Consider the following 17,208-nt stretch of genomic DNA (forward strand, 5'->3'; position numbering starts at 1 on the left):
ATATATATTATTTTGTTTCTGATGAGAAATCAGTGGAAGTTTAATCATTGTTCCAAGTTGAAGACAGTTTAAAGCCTGAAAGCCATGCTGCGAGTTAAATCTTTGGACTGGATTGAGAACTTGTCTTCCTCTTGGGTGCACTTTCCTCTGATTGATCCCCACCCTTCACCTATTTGACATATACCTACTCTTTCTTAATTGGGATAGAGCAACACAATGTGAGATAATGAGAATCTAATGAAGATTTGCTGGGCAGTTCTCTCCTATCTATAAAACGAACATTTCTTATTTTTAAAATCAGTTATTACACATGCACACACAAAAGTGCAATGCAATCTATTCTATCTTTAAAATATTTGTTAAAGTTTTGTTTTCTCCAACTTAACTGTAAATTCCTTGAAGAAAAAACTTGTGTCTTGTATTATTTTTAGATGCCACACACATAAAAATACACTAGTTATGCTCCAGATATTTACCTGATAATTAATATTTTTCTCCTCAGTGAACATTACTGAGATATGAGTTAATAAGCCATTAATGCATAGTAAATATCCATACCTTAGCAATTGTCTTTTACCTTACCAAGTTGGGTAAACAGCTACAAGGAGCTAATGGCACTTTTCCCTCTCATTTGCATCATTTTTAGTACTATATAAGGAGGACAAATGGAAGGGGAAAAAAATCTTCATTCTTTTACACTTGGGAGATTACATGCCTCTGAACCTTAGGTTCCTTGCATTCAGGGACTGTGACTCAATATTTTATCTCTAGTATCTGGCACATAGTAGGTGCTTAATGCATGTTTAAATTAAAAAGAAAACTCTAGGTCACTGACTTTTAAGAATCATTCTTAATGATTAAATGGAAAGAACAGAATCTGGGGTGGGGATTGCAACCAATAAGCACCAGCAAATAAAAACTAAATTTTACATTAGAACCAGAAACAACTTCCTCTTGGTGGGTTGAAATTTTGTTAGAGCTAAGAAAGTTTCAGATCACCTCTGTCACTTGATTTGGGGTCTTGCAAAAGTGATAAAAGAGTGGCATTCAATGATAAAATAGAGAAAATGGATTTCTCCATCCTTTTTGGTATAGGTCATTTAATTCTTTGTGTGCTTCCCATTCTTAAATGTTTTCAAATTGTGAGAAGCAAAATCTCCCAATATCATAACCAGACATGGGGTGGCCATTCTAACTCCAACCATAATTACCTATAGGACTTCTAGGGCGGTCTGGTAGGTGCGTCAGATGTGGCAGCTTTGGCGCCTTTAAATAATTATGGTGTGATACATTCGTACATATAGAAGCACAGAGCTAAGCCTCTTGGCTGGAGAAACTGAGACAAGCATTTGGGGTTTGAGACATACAGTTGAATAAATACTAATGTTGACTTTAGAGTTGTGCCAAAATGAGGAATTTGTTTGAATTATCTAGTATGACATTCATCTTCTTATTGCTGAGTGAAGGAAGTTAGAAAAGAGTATTTTTGCTGAATTGTCCCTATAACTTTGAAATTTAGCCCTCATCATCCAATGCATAAAACAGGGAAGGCTGGAATTTCATGATGGGTATTCCTAAAAATAAAGGAAATGTAGTTAGTACTGTTCAGAAGCCAGGGAATCCAACTAGTCCCCTCATTTGCTTTTCAAGTGTTGCTTAAATTGGCTTACAGATTTATCTACAATGCATTGCACATGGATATTTTTGTCACCACATATTTTACAACAGCTGTGATCCTGATGGGGATTTAGTTAACCAAAGGCCCCTCTGCATGCAAGCGGTCACCAGGCAGCTAATGGGTTGAGGGCTGAAACGACAATAAAGTGAGTACAACCATGCAGCTGTGGACCAAATGTAGAATAATAACTAGCAGTTGGCCATTACGGGGTTAACTACTGGTGTTCTGGTAAGTGTAAAAAAATGTTGAGGTCCTGCTCAAAAACACAGCCAAAATGTGAACATTTCCATTGGGTCAAAGTGAAAAATGCCTCTGCTTCCTTTTAAACTGGTGATTATTTTTAGGATGCCAATCTTGTTGGAGTACCTAATACATATATTATTATAATTATAATATTTTTGATAATGATGTCGTACTTTTCCAACATGCTTTTAATCTAAATAAGGGATCCTTGCAGAATATCAGCCTCTTAGTCTCTGGGGTTTCAGCCACCAGTGCCTGTGACTTTATAATTTCCAGACTTGTTACACTTACCCTGGGAAGAATTTTTACCTACATTTGTTGAGTTAAAGAGTTAGTCCTTCTGTTGTTTTAAACAAATGAAATAGTATCACTACAATGTCAGTCCAAACATGTGTAATTAACATGGAAAATATGTCTGAGTCAGATTGGTCAAGATAGATGACTTCCTTGCATGACTTGTAAACAGTCAGAGGCATAAAGCCAGGATGTCAAAACCAAGTTGTATACCACAAAGGTTTATCTGGGAGGACTTTCAAATTACAAAGGAAAAAGAAAGACAAAAGCAGGCTGCCATACTTTCTTAACAAGTAGAAAAGTTTTCTGCTATCTGAAGAAAAATAAGCCTCCTGTCCTGCTTTTTCGACATGTGTTACTCACACTGCAAAAGTCAAAACAGACATCTCCTTCTTCTGGAAATGTTCGTCAAACAATCTAATGGTACATGTCAGGCCTTTCAAATTATTCTGGATGGAAATAGGTCTCTAATCTCCTTTTAAATTTTAGTGGTGTCTGTGCACAGAACTCTCTTTGGAATTCTCTGATTAGTGGCCTGGGCCCTAATGGAAAGAGGTCCAACTCTGTCTCCTTTGTATTTTTCTGAGTACGCTGAAGGCCAGCAGCCCTCTTCTTGTGTTGTTTTTCTAGGTAATTATCCAATCATGCTACCAGCTAGGTAATAGACTTGCAGCCCATGGGAACAAAGAGGACTTACATGCAGATGCTCTGTTTCTTCGCTGGGTAAAATGAGCTTAGTATACCAGAAAATGCTTTGTGTTTTCAAGTTTATCTCTGTCCTTATTTTATGTCATCAGTGGCATCAGTTAGAAATTAAGTATGCCAAAGAGCTTTGAGAAAATCCTACTTGTGACTGAACCATATCCTTATCCAAGGAGGTTTTGTTACTGAGGCACCACAAGTAACCAAGGATGAGGAAAATCCAGCTTGAATGTGGCTCTGCAGAAAGAGCTCTCATTCCAGGAACTGCAATGAATTGTCCATGTAGAGCTTAGCCAAGTTACTTCTGAAAAATAATGTCATTGGAGAGTCTTCCTCTGAGAAAAGTCCCTGATCTCATCCTGGTGCTATACTATGAAGGTTCTTATTTTTCTTTCTTTCTTTTTCTTTCTTTTCTTTCTTTTTTTTTGAGAAAGACTCTCACTCTGTCACCCAGGCTGGAGTGCATGGGATTATAGGCATGTGCCACCACACCAGGCTAATTTTTGTATTTTTAGTAGAGACAGAGTTTCACCATGTTGGCCAGGCTGGTCTTGAACTCCTGACCTCAAGTGATCTGCCTGCCTGGACTTCCCAAACTGTTGGGATTACAGGCATGAGCCACCACACTCAGCCTAGGTTCTTGAGCATTAGATTCATAAAAGCTTGCCGTTAACAGACTAAAGTCATGTGTGTCCTAATAGGAAAAGCCTTAAGATATGTAATTCCATCTTTAATTATGAAGCAGTTTGGGCTCTGAGTGGTGTGTGTACACATGAACAAAAGGGAGCAGCAGAGGGAAAGACCTAGGAATATTTTGCTATGCTGTTCCAGAAGGGAAAACTGTCCTTGGTTCTGAGATTGCTTCAGGCAGGGTGCTCTTGAAATAGGGCTGCTGCCAAGATCCATTTCACTGTGAGTTCCAAGAACAAGATAGGTGCATTTTTTCTATATCTGTGAAGAAAGGGAGGTTCACATGCTGCCAATGACACATACTCATGTGGGCAGGGAAGGAAGGTATACTGAAGCATGTGGACTGCCCAGGAACTGAACAAAACTGTGAGGTCTTCACCTGTCCTTGGGAATGTGGTAAAGCAATAGTGCATCTCCATTCTTGTCTTGCTTAGCATTAGCCATATGCCAGGATCTACAAAGCCTTCTCTACTCTTCTTTCTCTGCATTCCACCTCAGTGATAAGATCTAAAAAATATTGGCAGGATAAACTTGAATAAATCATGGAAAAGAGATGGCTTCCCTTCCCATCTTTACCATAGTGGGTACTTTACATAGGATTCAAGAATGAACAACTCTTTGTTAGGTCCTGTTCCTCATCTATGTCTAAGGAAAAACCTAACTGTAGGATGTTGGCTGCTGTCTTTTACATAATGGACTAGTGTACCCAGGGTCAACTGGCCAGGTCCCAGCAGTTAAATAGTTTCACCCTGTCTATTTGTCTAAGCTGAGCTCACTTCTGAATAATGTAGCTTAGAAGTACTCCTATCTGGATGGAACACCTTTAAAAAGAGTGGAAAAAGTATTAGGCATCTTTAGAAATGAAAACTAAAGAACTTACCAAAACAGGAAGAAAAGTTCAAACTTGTAGCCATAAACCTATTTATTTATTTATTTTTTAGTACATGGTTTAATGCCATCATTAATGTGAGCAACTACCAAAAAATCTATAATTGTAATCCAAGAGCTTTATTCTTGATTTGAAAAAGTTGAAGGTGTAAGGTAGTAAATTTCTGTAAGATATATTTTTAGCCAAAGGAAATCTGGGGATGTGTTATGTAAACAAAATGGTATATACCCATGGGCATATCTTCACATGTGTATACATCAAGAGGTTAATCTGTCGCCATAAATATATTCAATCCCTCAAGAAATACTGGACACTGGAAGCTGGTAGCTGCAGCAACCACAGCATATGCTATAAGCATTTCAACTATTAAAGTCTGACACTTGGCAGGTGCATTCAAGAATGACAACTCTTGGCAAGTTCATCTTATCCTTACACATGAATAATAAAGAGAAAGGAATATTTTCAGCCTGGCAGAAATAAGCAACAGGTGCTGAAGGCATTGTGATATAGTTTAACAGGAGGGAGTATATTAAACAGTGTGAAATAAGCAAACATAATTATAACAGGCTAATAATGAACATGATGACTCCTAGTTAATTCTGGTCTAGACTGGTTCAAAGACCCTAAGGCCAACACACCTTAGGAGGGATTACACCCTTTAAAAATAACACAATGCATAAAATATTTAACAGTGTACCCTTCAATAGTAAAAGTCCTTTAGGGATTCTAAAGTTTAAGAGCTATTTTTTTTCTGATGTGAAGCTTTAAGGGCTATCCCATATGTTCAAGTCTGCAGAGCCTCTAGTATATCCTTATCTAGAGTCTATATGTGCTTTCTTTAGTCTAAGTAGGTGAATCCAGCAAGTGCTTTATCCACATCTTTTATTCATTATGGTTCTTGCAATTGATTGTTTACTGCATCGAGGTTCTTATTCATCATGCATTTACAATTTCTAATGTTAGAAGCAGTTATTCCCGGGGGACTCCCATTTTAGAAGCTAGCAATGATAGTGGTGTCCTCTAAAGTTCTTACATAACTATATCCCTTATAGTACCTTTTGTATCTAGTTCTTTGTTTGCAACCAAGCAAAGAACTCATTCAAGATCGCCTTGATAATTGTTGTCACATTGACTAAGACATTTAGGTTCTGGGGTCAGATTGTCTGATTCAGAATTCTGCTTCTAAATCCTGTATATGTGGCCTTGACACCATTAACTAAATTCTCTAAGCTGAAGTTCCTCTTTCTGTCAAGTGGGGATAATAAAAGTATTTACTTCACAGGCTGTTTGAGAGTTAGATTAAATAATTTGTTCACCTTAGTAAAATGTCATACTGTGATTGTTTTAAAATGTTAGCTACTTTTATGTGTTTTAGAGTGAGTTGCTTTGAAAGGAAAAGAATGGGAGAGGCAGAAGGAGTTTTTTAGAGTTTTTTAAAATGTTTTTTAGAGTGAGTTCCATTGAAAGGAAAATGATTGGTGAGAAAGATCGTTTGCTATTCAGACTTCCCTAGATGCAACTTCTAGGATAAATCTTGTCTCCTTTGTCATGACCTGGGGCTTTGCTTCTTAAAATGTGGTCTGCAGGCCAGCAGCAACAGCATTGCTTGGGGAGTTAGAAGTGTAGAATCTGGGGTGCTATCCCACACCTGCTGACTGGGAATGTGTATTTTAATGAGATCTTAGGTGATTTGTGTGCATTTTAAAGTTTGAGAACCCTGGTCTATACAGCTGAGGTCCTTAGGTATCCTTTCAGGTTTTTCTGACCTTCCCTCTAACGTAATAATGTCTATCATTTTTCCTGTATATTTTCTTTAACCCAATAATGGCTATACAGGTCTTAAAGTATAAGCAATACTTTACTTATTAACATTATTTTAATGTTTTCTAATACATACTAGGCTCCAAATAGGCAATATTGATAGCAATTACTCTTCCCTGTCTCACTCTGAAACAGCTTACTCCTTTCATCATCTGAATCATAGATTTTGACTTTAAGTTGTCTGTTTCTAGAAAAACTACTAAGATAGATTTTTTCACTTTCCTCTCCTGATCTGGAAGCTGAAATAATATCTATGTTGGGTTTTATAGGAGGAAAGGAAGAAGAGAGGTATGGATACTTTCACAAGTCTATAAATTATTTTTCTTTTGTCTTTATTAAATTCTTGATAAATTTAATTCTGTCTTGAACTTTAGAAAAAAAAATGTAATTATGCCCAATAGAAGACAAATGCATTAAAATGAATTGAAATTAATTAATTCATTCAAATGAGTCTTTAAAAAGAACAGCAGGTAAATATTTTGGGGAAAATATGATTGTAAGTTTCTGCTAAATTGATATAATTTTCCACTTCAAATAGCACTTCAGAGCTCCTTTTTGTCTTTCTGATGCTTAAGACTGTCACGATTTTGATTAACAGAGGTGTTTTCTATACTGATTATTTTTTCACTTACAATATGAGCTCTATCTCATAACAAAGACAGCTTGATAATGTGTGTTAACAAATTCAAACACTACAAATGAATTTTACAGTCCTCTACACAGCTCATTCTCAGCTCATGAATCCAGAAGTGTCTATGAATTTGAAAGATTGCTGTTGGTAGATGATCTCATCTTCTATACTTACATCGTCTCTGCTTACATTTTTTACCCTGTAAATGGTTTCCTATACTTGGGGATGCAGTGCCAAACTTTCTAGACAGGTGTAAATTACTGCTATGTCTTCCTTTCCTTTTTTCTTCATTTATGTTTTATACTGTGTGACAAATTAAAACAATGGTGCCAATGGCCAGTGACTTTTTATTGCATTTTCTTCACATTTGGGGCATTTTATGTGTTTCAAATACTGAATTATATGACATTGAGTTATATCAATCATATGAGATCAAACAAGAGGACTTTACAATTTTCATTTGTGGGAGGGTTTTATAAAGGCATCTGCAAATTAGATTTTAATTGCTAACTGAAAGGAATGGTTGTAATACATGGCCAGGCAAAATATGAAAAATATAGAAAGGTGAAAGTTGTAAAGTATACATTTCCTCTTACAAAGAGCACAGAATCATTCATTGAACTGACGTTCCTGCCATAAACTCATTCGGTCTCATAGAAAAATATATATTTTTTTACATTTTGGGAGAGAGAAAGATGACTGTAATTCTATGCATAATACCTAACCCATCTTACCAGGAGGGCAACACAGCAAATACCTTCTCCTACTTTGTTCCTTTTAAATTTACAGACCTTTTAACTGTTTAGCTAACTTCCTTCCTCCCGTCCTTCCTTTTTTTTCTCCCAAATAATCTTAAATTTTTACTCAAGAGAAATATCAGTTTTCTCCTCACTGCTCATAAGGTAAAAACACTCTTCCAGTTTTTATTTTTACCCTAAAGAAGATACAGGTTGTCTTATGCTCTAAAACAGACTTGATCCCAATTAAAAAGAAAAAAAAAAAACAAGTTACAAAACGGCCAATAGTGGTAAAACTGGATAATTTCTTTCCTAAGTGGTTTTTACCCAAATTAAGGAGCCAAAGGCTTGATGTGATATTGGAACTGAAATACCCAAGTTAAAAGAAGGAAGGAAATTAACATTTATTGAGGGTCTACTATGTGCCAGAAATTTTCCATAAATGTTTTCTTTCAATCCTTATAGCAACACTGTGTGAGAGCTGTTATTCTCTCTAATTTGCAGTTTAACAACTGAAATTCATAGGGATTCAGTAGCTTGCCCAATGTCATATAATTACTAAGTCTGTATGACTCTAAAATGTTGAATCTTTTCCATTCTGTTCCATGCCTATATCTTCCTAATTTTGCATATGAGAGCCATGCAGTACAAAGAAGTTAAATTTGATGTCTGTGTTTGGATTGGAAACAGGTCTTGTGACTCAGTTTACTTCACCATGCCATTGGAAACCCAACGATGGGGAAAATAACCAATAAAATTGGCCCTAAAATTAAGTCACATTTAAAAATCTGTAAGAAAATTTACCATGTTCATATTTTGAGGAATGGAATCTATTAAGATATTTCCTATTACTAGGAAAAAAACCCACAAACTCTTGTGATTCCTTGCTTCTCTTTTTATCTCCTTCCTCTCTTCAATGCCATGAGTTGATCAGACTTCAGAGATGATAACTGTTATTCCTAAGGAATTTTGTGTGTACGTTTATATGCAAGACAGCTTTCCCTGTCTCCATGGGGCTGGAGCATAGGTCAGATTATGCTGTGCCAAATTCCAAACTTTAGCATGGAGTTTCTATTTTCTAATTGTTAAGGTAGACTGTCCTAACTAATAAATTTGAACAGCTGTCCAAAGAGTGAGCCTTATCTTATTAATATTTCCCCTGTTTCTGCCTCCTTCCCCAACCTCCAGAATAGGAACACAATAGGGACTTGCACCATAGTGAATGTTTTTGCATATTTATGTAAGTCCTTTTTTCTTCCTAACAGAATTTACACAGAACAAGAACTCAATAGATGCTAATGGATAGAGATAGATGTTCTGTATAGTTCTTGCTACACTTGCAGATGAAAATACAACCTTTGGTAAGTAAGAGTTAAATTAGGGGAAAAAGGATTGAAAAAAACATTTCAATATTGTGTTAATTCTTATACCCATTGCTGCTGAAGATTTGGTTTCAGAAAATACTACAAGAGTAACAAAGTCTGAACACCTTCTGGCCCCAGGACTCCTGCCTTAGAGGTGTGCAGAAAGTAGGCTTAGGTTCTAACTCCTGTATACTCAGGCTAGCTTGAGCTCCTCACTGTTCCCAGAATATATCTTGCATTTTCCCTGCTCTATTCTTATAAAATATTACCTCTTAATTAACTGTCCTTCTTTCCTTTCCTTCTGCCTTTCACTTTTCCATCCATCTCTCAACATTGGGCTTAAATACTACCTACTTTAAGCAGCCCTCTCCTGAACTGAGTGGCATGAAGTTCCTTGTACAACTGGGGCACTTCTTCTAAGGGTTTTTCGTTGCACTTACCACTTACTATATCACATTTTAAATACTGTTTTATATCATCTTATTTTCTTTACTTGTTTCTGCATAACTACAAAGTATAGTCCTCATTTTATTTCACCATTTTCTCTTGGCTCCCAGGACATGATACTTTCCTAACTTCTACCCCCCGTCTGTCTCCCCTAGGCCCCCACATGGTAATTTCTTCTTGGTCTCTCATCTCTATTCCTCTGCCTCTGTTTTTTGTCTTTTTTTTTTTCCCCTGCTTTGGTTTTGGCTCCTTAATCTGGACTCTTAACCATATGGTAAGGCTCGATTTTTGGACTTGATCAATATCCACTCCCTCCCTAAGTGATCTCAATGAATTTTATGACTTTAGATACCATCTATATACTGATGACTACCAAATATATATCTCTATCCTGAGCCTCACCACTGAACTCCAGATAGTTACGTCTATCTGCATGCCACATCATCTTTGCTTGTATCTTTACATGGCATCTCAATTGAAATGTGTCCAAAATGGAAATCCCGATTCCAACCCCCCCACCCCCACTACAAAATTTATTTTACTTCCATAGTCAATCGAGGTACCTTTTTATTTATCTTTAGTAAATGGCAACCCGTATATTAGAATCATCATTGATTCATTTTTCTCTCATATGGTACATCCAATCTTTCAACGAGTTCTGCTGGTTCTACCTTCAAAGTATACCCAGAAGCAGACCACTTTTCTCCATTTCATCACCTGGTTCCAACATCATCACCTGGTTCCAGCAGTCATAATAATCTCTTACCTGGGGTACTCAATGGCTTGTTAAGTGGTTTCTCTGTTTGTATACTAACACTCTATATAAGCAACAAAGCAACCATATTGTTTTTGGCATTATTATGTTATTAATAAAACAGAAATTAGATACTGTCTCCCCTTAGTCAACCTCTCCAAAAGCTCCCATTTCACCACAGTTAAAAAAAAAAAAACAAAGTTTTTCTAATGGCTTATGGGCCATGTATAATTTGCCCTGTTACTTCCACAAACTTGTCTGTTACCACTTCCCATGCCAGGCATTCACATACAGCATCACTAGCCTTCTGTATTTTCGAAAGTGTCCAGGACTTCCCACCTGAAGGCCTTCACGGCTCCCTCTGCAGGGGGCGGTCTTCTCCAAAAGACCTGCGTTGTTCACACCCTTACTTCCTTCAATGTTTCTTAGAATTTCCCTACTATCATTGTATTTTCCCAAATAGCATGTTCCTGATCATCCTATTTAAAAGTCAACCTGCCTCTAGCACTCTGTCTTCCTTCCCTGTTTGTTCCTCTGTTTTTATAGCTCACCTTTTATAGCCTGCAAGAGGGCCTGACCCAAGGGGCTGTTCAATAAACATTTTCAGATTTCTTTGGACTCCATAGAGGCTGCCTTGCATGGAGTAGGTGTCCACTATTTTTTTTCTGTTAATTGACAATGTGAAGTTCCAAATTATATTTAACTCCAGAATGGGAAATGCAGATTTTTTTTTACATTTCATGAATTTTTCACAGTTAACAAGAATTGAAAGTGGTTGTATATCAGAAATAGGTGTGTTTCATCTGTGTGGCAAAGCATGAGGTTTCAAAGAATGGAAAATTTTAGTCGTCCATAGCAGAAGGAACTATTGAATCGATAACAAGGACATTGAGCCAATGGCTATATTCTTATACAGACTGTGCCGCATAACTCGGAAAATGCTCATTCAAATGCTCTGAGGGCACCTTTGATCATATTTAATTAGATAAAATATAAAATTCACTTTTCACTTGAAGTTTTCTTGCCCAACCACAATTAGGCAAAATCTTTCAAGCATAGGAGCCCAACAAAGATAAGGCATGGTGGCCTTCTACTCCCAAGCACCATAAATAATTTTATTCCCTCCAAATAAAGCAAAAAAAAAAAAAAGCATTTAAAAAAATTGAAAGCACAGTTTTAAAAATGTGTTTCTCTGAGTTAAAGGAAAATAACAGCCACTCATATTGTGAAAGTTGTTTTGCTTCAGCTTTACTCTTCATTATTTTCCCCCTTTAACTTTTCCTCTCATTGAGAACAGTATGGCATGAAATTTTATTTCAAAGATTTAAAATAGAACACACAACTTCAGGCAGAGTTACGATCCATTGTTAGAGCAATCTCTTGTGGGTTTTGTGGCTCTTACCATACGTATATTTCCATGGGACCATAACATGTACAGCATCCATAATTTCCCTGGGATCAGGATATTTTTATTCCTACCCTGGTCCAGTGCCCCTGCACATGATCATCCTCCTTGCCCAGGAATAATGGCATAATTGAAATAGATAGCACTCAAATTGAAAGAGTCTGTGAATTCTAGTCCAGTGAAAACCACTAGGAATTCTTAGAGGTCATTGACCTTAGAAGTAGGAGAAAGACATTCCCATCTTCACTTGTCAGAGCACTGTTCTGCTGAAAGTTCTAGAAATGATTTCTGAGCTACCTGAACAATTTTCGTTACCGCCAATTTAAGCAAAGAGAGGATTTATTCACTTAAGTATGCTGTTCATGTTTTTTTTTTAAAGCAGTAGATTGGCAAAAAATACCCTGAATATTTGACCATAATCTCCTTTGTCTCTTATTCTTAGCCCAGCCAGATCTAAGATACATACCAGAGGCCGGGCTCGGTGGCTGATGCCTGTAATCCTAGCACTTTGGGAGGCCAAGGCAGACGAATAATGAGGTCAGGAGTTCAAGACTAGCCTGGCCAACATGGTGAAACCCCATCTCTAAGAAAAATACAAAAATTAGCTGGGCATGGTGGCATGTACCTGTAATGCCAGCTGCTTGGGAGGCTGAGGCAGGAGAATTGCAGGAGAATTGCTTGAACTCAGGAGGCAGGGGTTACAGAGAGCTGAGATCACACCACTGCACTCCAGCCTGGGTGACAGAGCAAGACTCCGTCTCAGGGGGTTGTGGGGAGGGGAAGATATATGCCAGAAAGAAGCTCCCATCTGCCTGTATCCATGATGAATGATTTGGGAAAAGTCCAAGTAGTAAGAGAGGGATTTAGCCCAGTTTCCTTGATTCTAGCTCCATTTATTTATGACAAGGTTGAGAGAAGATTTACAGGGAAAGTGAAAAAAAATTCCATAATGTGGCTTTTCATTCAAACTTGTGCTTAAGAGTAATCATTGCTGTTACCTCTACGGGGGGGGGTAAAGGGGCAGGGTATAGCGGGGGAGGGACTTCTGCAACCCAAGTAGTGCAAAAAAGAGAAAAAATGCAACAGAATAATTGCAGTTTATTAGAAGTTCTGTAGTTTGATACTTTCTTTCCAGCTCCTTATTTTATCATTACAACTCTGGCTCAAATTTACTTTTCATTAAATCCCATCAAATTAATTTTCTTTTCTGTTTTCTTCTTCAGTTTGTGTGTGTGTGTGTGTGTGTAGGTGTGTGTGTGTTTGTGTGATAGTAGTTGTTAATACCCACATTACTTTGTTACTCCTCAGAAGGACTCTTAAGGGTACATGCCAATAATTTGCTCATTTGGTAAATGATGAAACCAAGACTCAGAAAGTTTCAATAATGTTTACAGGGAAACAAAGCTAATGAGGGGGTGAGCCCAATTCAAACTTAGATGCTCCTGACTTCAAGACCTCAAGATTTAAACACCATGACTTTTGCCCCCTATGTATAGAGGAAGAGCTTGTGCCATTTGCTCATTGTCACGATGTAGGTCTGTGAAGAGGCAGCCATGCACCAGGCTTGTTCATTCCCTGGCCAACACACTTCTACATTGGTTTCCATGCCCTTCATTTTGAGAATGGTGTCCTCTTAGGTAAGAAAATCATTTCTTTATATGTTAAATACAAAATTCCTTTGTTAAATCGCACGATGTTGATTTAAACAGAATAGCAAGCAGAACATGAAAGACTTGTATTTAGACAGCTATATTCAATATTTCTCTTGCTGTTTTCATTTCAACTTTTAGTTTTCAGGAGCAATCCTAAAAAAGTTCATCTGCATGATCTGTTTCCTACTATTTTATCATGGCAATTTCCAAACATATATAAAATTGGAAAGGCTTACAAAGTGAATATTCATATACTCAGCTCCCAGCATCTATAATTTTGCTGGCTTTACATTTCACTTATCCATTCATCAATCTGTCTCTCATAAAGTGGACCTGTAGGACAGATAGAATTCTACACTGAGCCAGCCGGGCGCAGTGGCTCACGCCTGTAATCCCAGCACTTTGGGAGGCCGAGGCGGGTAGATCATGAGGTCAGGAGATCGAGACCATCCTGGCTAACACGGTGAAAACACGGTGAAAACACGTCTCTTCTAAAAATACCAAAACAAAATTAGCCGGGCATGGTGGCGGGCACCTGTAGTCCCAGCTACTCGGGAGGCTGAGGTAGGAGAATGGCGTGAAGCCGAGAGGCGGAGCTTGCAGTGAGCCGAGATCGCGCCGCTGCACTCCAGCCTGGGTGACAGTGCAAGACTCCATCTCAAAAAAAAAAAAAAAAAAAAAAGAAAAAAAAATTCTACATTGAGCCATGGGATTTATTACACCATTAATTGATCTTATGTTTCCAATGCAATTCAAGTTAACTGCAGATATCAGTACTCTACCCCTAAACACTTAGTATGCATGTCATCAACTAGAGTTTAATATTTATTAACGTTTTTGTTTGGATAAATTTTATATAAGGCAAAATGCACAAGTCTTGTGTATCAGATGGTTTTTTGGTGAATATGTATAAGTATATATGTACATATATAGTATATGTATATATAAGTATACATATATAACAAACATATATAAGTATACTTATATATACATATACATATATAAGTACATATATACTTATGTATATGTATATTAAAGTAAGTACATAAGTATATAAGAACATAAGTATATAAATACATAAGTATATATATCTATATAAAATATATGTGTATATATACTTGTATAAATAAAACTACTTTCAAGGTGCAGAATGTTGCTACTCCAAATTCACAACTTAATCCTCACCTCTTGGGCCTCTACTCACCAAAACCGAGACACTCAGTTTCAGTTTTTAGGTCATACGTTAGTTTTACCCATTTTAGACTTCATGGTCTTTCAAAGGAATCAGATAATCTCCAACTCATTTGTTGTAAGACTTCTTCTACTCAGCATAATGTTTTTTGAGATATATCCAAGTTGTTGTCGTGATTTGTTCCTTTTTATTTCTGAGTAATATTCCATTGTATGAACATATCACAGTTTGTTTATCCATTCTTCTGCTGATGAAAACTTCAGCTAGTTTTCAGCTTAGGGTTTTACCAATAAAGTTGCTATGGTTATTTTTGCACAAAGCTTTTTAATTTACACATGTTTTCACTTCTCTTAGGTAAATATCTAAGAGTAGAATTGATGGATCATGAGGTAGGCATTTGCCTAGTTTCATAAAGAAACTGGTGGACCTTTACCCAAAGGGTTTGCATAATTTTACATTCTCATCAACACTGTGTGAACATTCTGATGACTCCATAAGATTGCCAACATTTGATATTTTCTGTCTTTTAAAGTTTAGATTTTCTGGAGTATACCTAGTGGTGTCTCATTTTGGTTTTAATTTTGATTTCTCTGATGATTAATGACACTGAATAATTTTTCATGTGCAAATTGGCCATTTCAATAGCTTTTAATCAAACAGTTGTAAACTGTTCAATATTTTTGACCAATTAAAAAAATTTGATTGCTTGTTTTTTCTTGCCTGATATTGAAAAACCTAGCAATATTGAATTCAGGTGAAATCACTGATATTTAATTAGTTGCCTGAAAAACTCAGTCTTATAAAACCATCCAAATGTGCTAGTGATTGTAGATAAAGCAGGTTAAGGGCTATCAGGTGTGGTCTACAATTGATGAGAAAAAAATATGATTTTAATTGCAATTACTCCAGGGCTAATGTAGAGCTGTCCTATCTGGAGCAGAGCATGACAGGACAAATTAGTCTGGCATCTGTCAGCCTATTTTTGAGTTTTATTTTAACTCTTGGAAATCTTAAGATGACCATCTGATTTGGTTAATGCTTCTCTGAAACTGTCCTTCAAATCTGCCACTCTTTCTGCCTCATTCATTATTTCCTTGTAAAACTCAACTGGACTTCTCATTCATTACCCTGAACATTATTTAACAATTCTATAATATCAGTGGCCAACTGCTGAACTTAACAGTAGAGGATCAACTTGAGAAGGAGCAGAGGAATGATAAATGCATTCCCCTTATTATCATAAAGTTGGAAAATTATGACCATATGCATGGACTGAGCCAGAAGGGCAGAGATTTCCCTTTGTCTCCTTATTATTCACCCATTGTGCTGTACTAAGTTCCTTTAGTGGTCAAAGGGTGACAGAAGCAATACATTAAGCCTTTGCTGTAAAATGTTATCTAAAGGCAAAAAGTGGACCTGTAGGACAGATAGAATTCCACAGTGAGCCATGGGATTTATGATACAATTCTATAACCAAATAAAAAATATCTGTGACTACATTTATGTGAAGCAATGGTGCCATTCTTTGGCTGGTTTAGGTAATCACAGGTGCACATTCTTTGTCATACTAGAGATATATCCCAGTAGACATTTGGGATCTGTTTTAAATTTAAAGTGGAAGTTCCAAGACAGATTTGGCAATTATTTTCAAATTTTATTTTTCAGAGGAAAATACACATTGTGGAAAAATACTAAAAAAAATTGTCACTCAAAAATAGTGCACTACATGTATAAATACAAAAACACTTTTGGTTTTTATATATTACTTTTTTTTAATGCTCTGCATATGCATTGGGCCCATGTAAAGAGAAACATATAAATAAAATGCAAAATACGGAAAAGGAAGTTTAGCAGTGTGCACATGTGGCAGACAAAGCTTAAAGAGGGTTTGAAGTTGAAATTCAATGCTGGATAAGGTACACCATGATAAAATGGTTGCAGTGCTATTATTAAACATGCAAATGGATTATCTGGAGATACCAGCTATTCCTGTTTCAAAGAAAAACACTGGGTATTTTGACCATAATTGAGAAATAATTTTTCTTCCTTTACCATTTTAATTTATGTGCCTGCCTCTCCATCAACATAACTTTTCTACCATCACCTAATGCAGGCAATGATACTGTGCTGCCTGAATTTGTTTTTTCATTTTCATGAGGTAGGAAAAAGAATTTGGAGTATTTCTGTATTACCAAGAAAGAGGCCAGCCCGTGAAATATTGTAAAGATTAGCCAGCTATATAGCCTAATGAAGAAAAAATGCAGCATTCCTTAAGGGGAACCAGTCACTTAGCTTTTCTCCTCGCTTCCACTTCTTTTCCCTCTCCCTCTGGCCTGCTAGCCATGAGTGTATCAGGGAACTATCTTCAACAGGAAGCCAGTAGTTGAGGTAGACTTTTGCTTGTGTTATTCCTGAGAGCTGTGCCATCCAATACAGTAGCCACTAGCCACAAGTGGCTACTGAAAATTGAAGGGTGCTAAAAGAAATCATAGATGACACAAACAAATGGAAACATATCCCATGGTCATGGATGGGAAGAATCAATATTGTGAAAATGACCATACTGCCCAAAGCAATCTACAGTTTCAATGTAATTCCCATAAAAAATACCATCATCATTCTTCACAGAACTAAAAAAAAAAAAATCCTGAAATTCATATGAAACAAAGAAAGAGCCCGAATAGCCAAAGCAATTCTAAGCAAAAAGAA

Source organism: Colobus angolensis, unplaced genomic scaffold (assembly GCF_000951035.1).
Source record: "Colobus angolensis palliatus isolate OR3802 unplaced genomic scaffold, Cang.pa_1.0 Scaffold104, whole genome shotgun sequence".
Classification (NCBI taxonomy): domain Eukaryota; kingdom Metazoa; phylum Chordata; class Mammalia; order Primates; family Cercopithecidae; genus Colobus; species Colobus angolensis.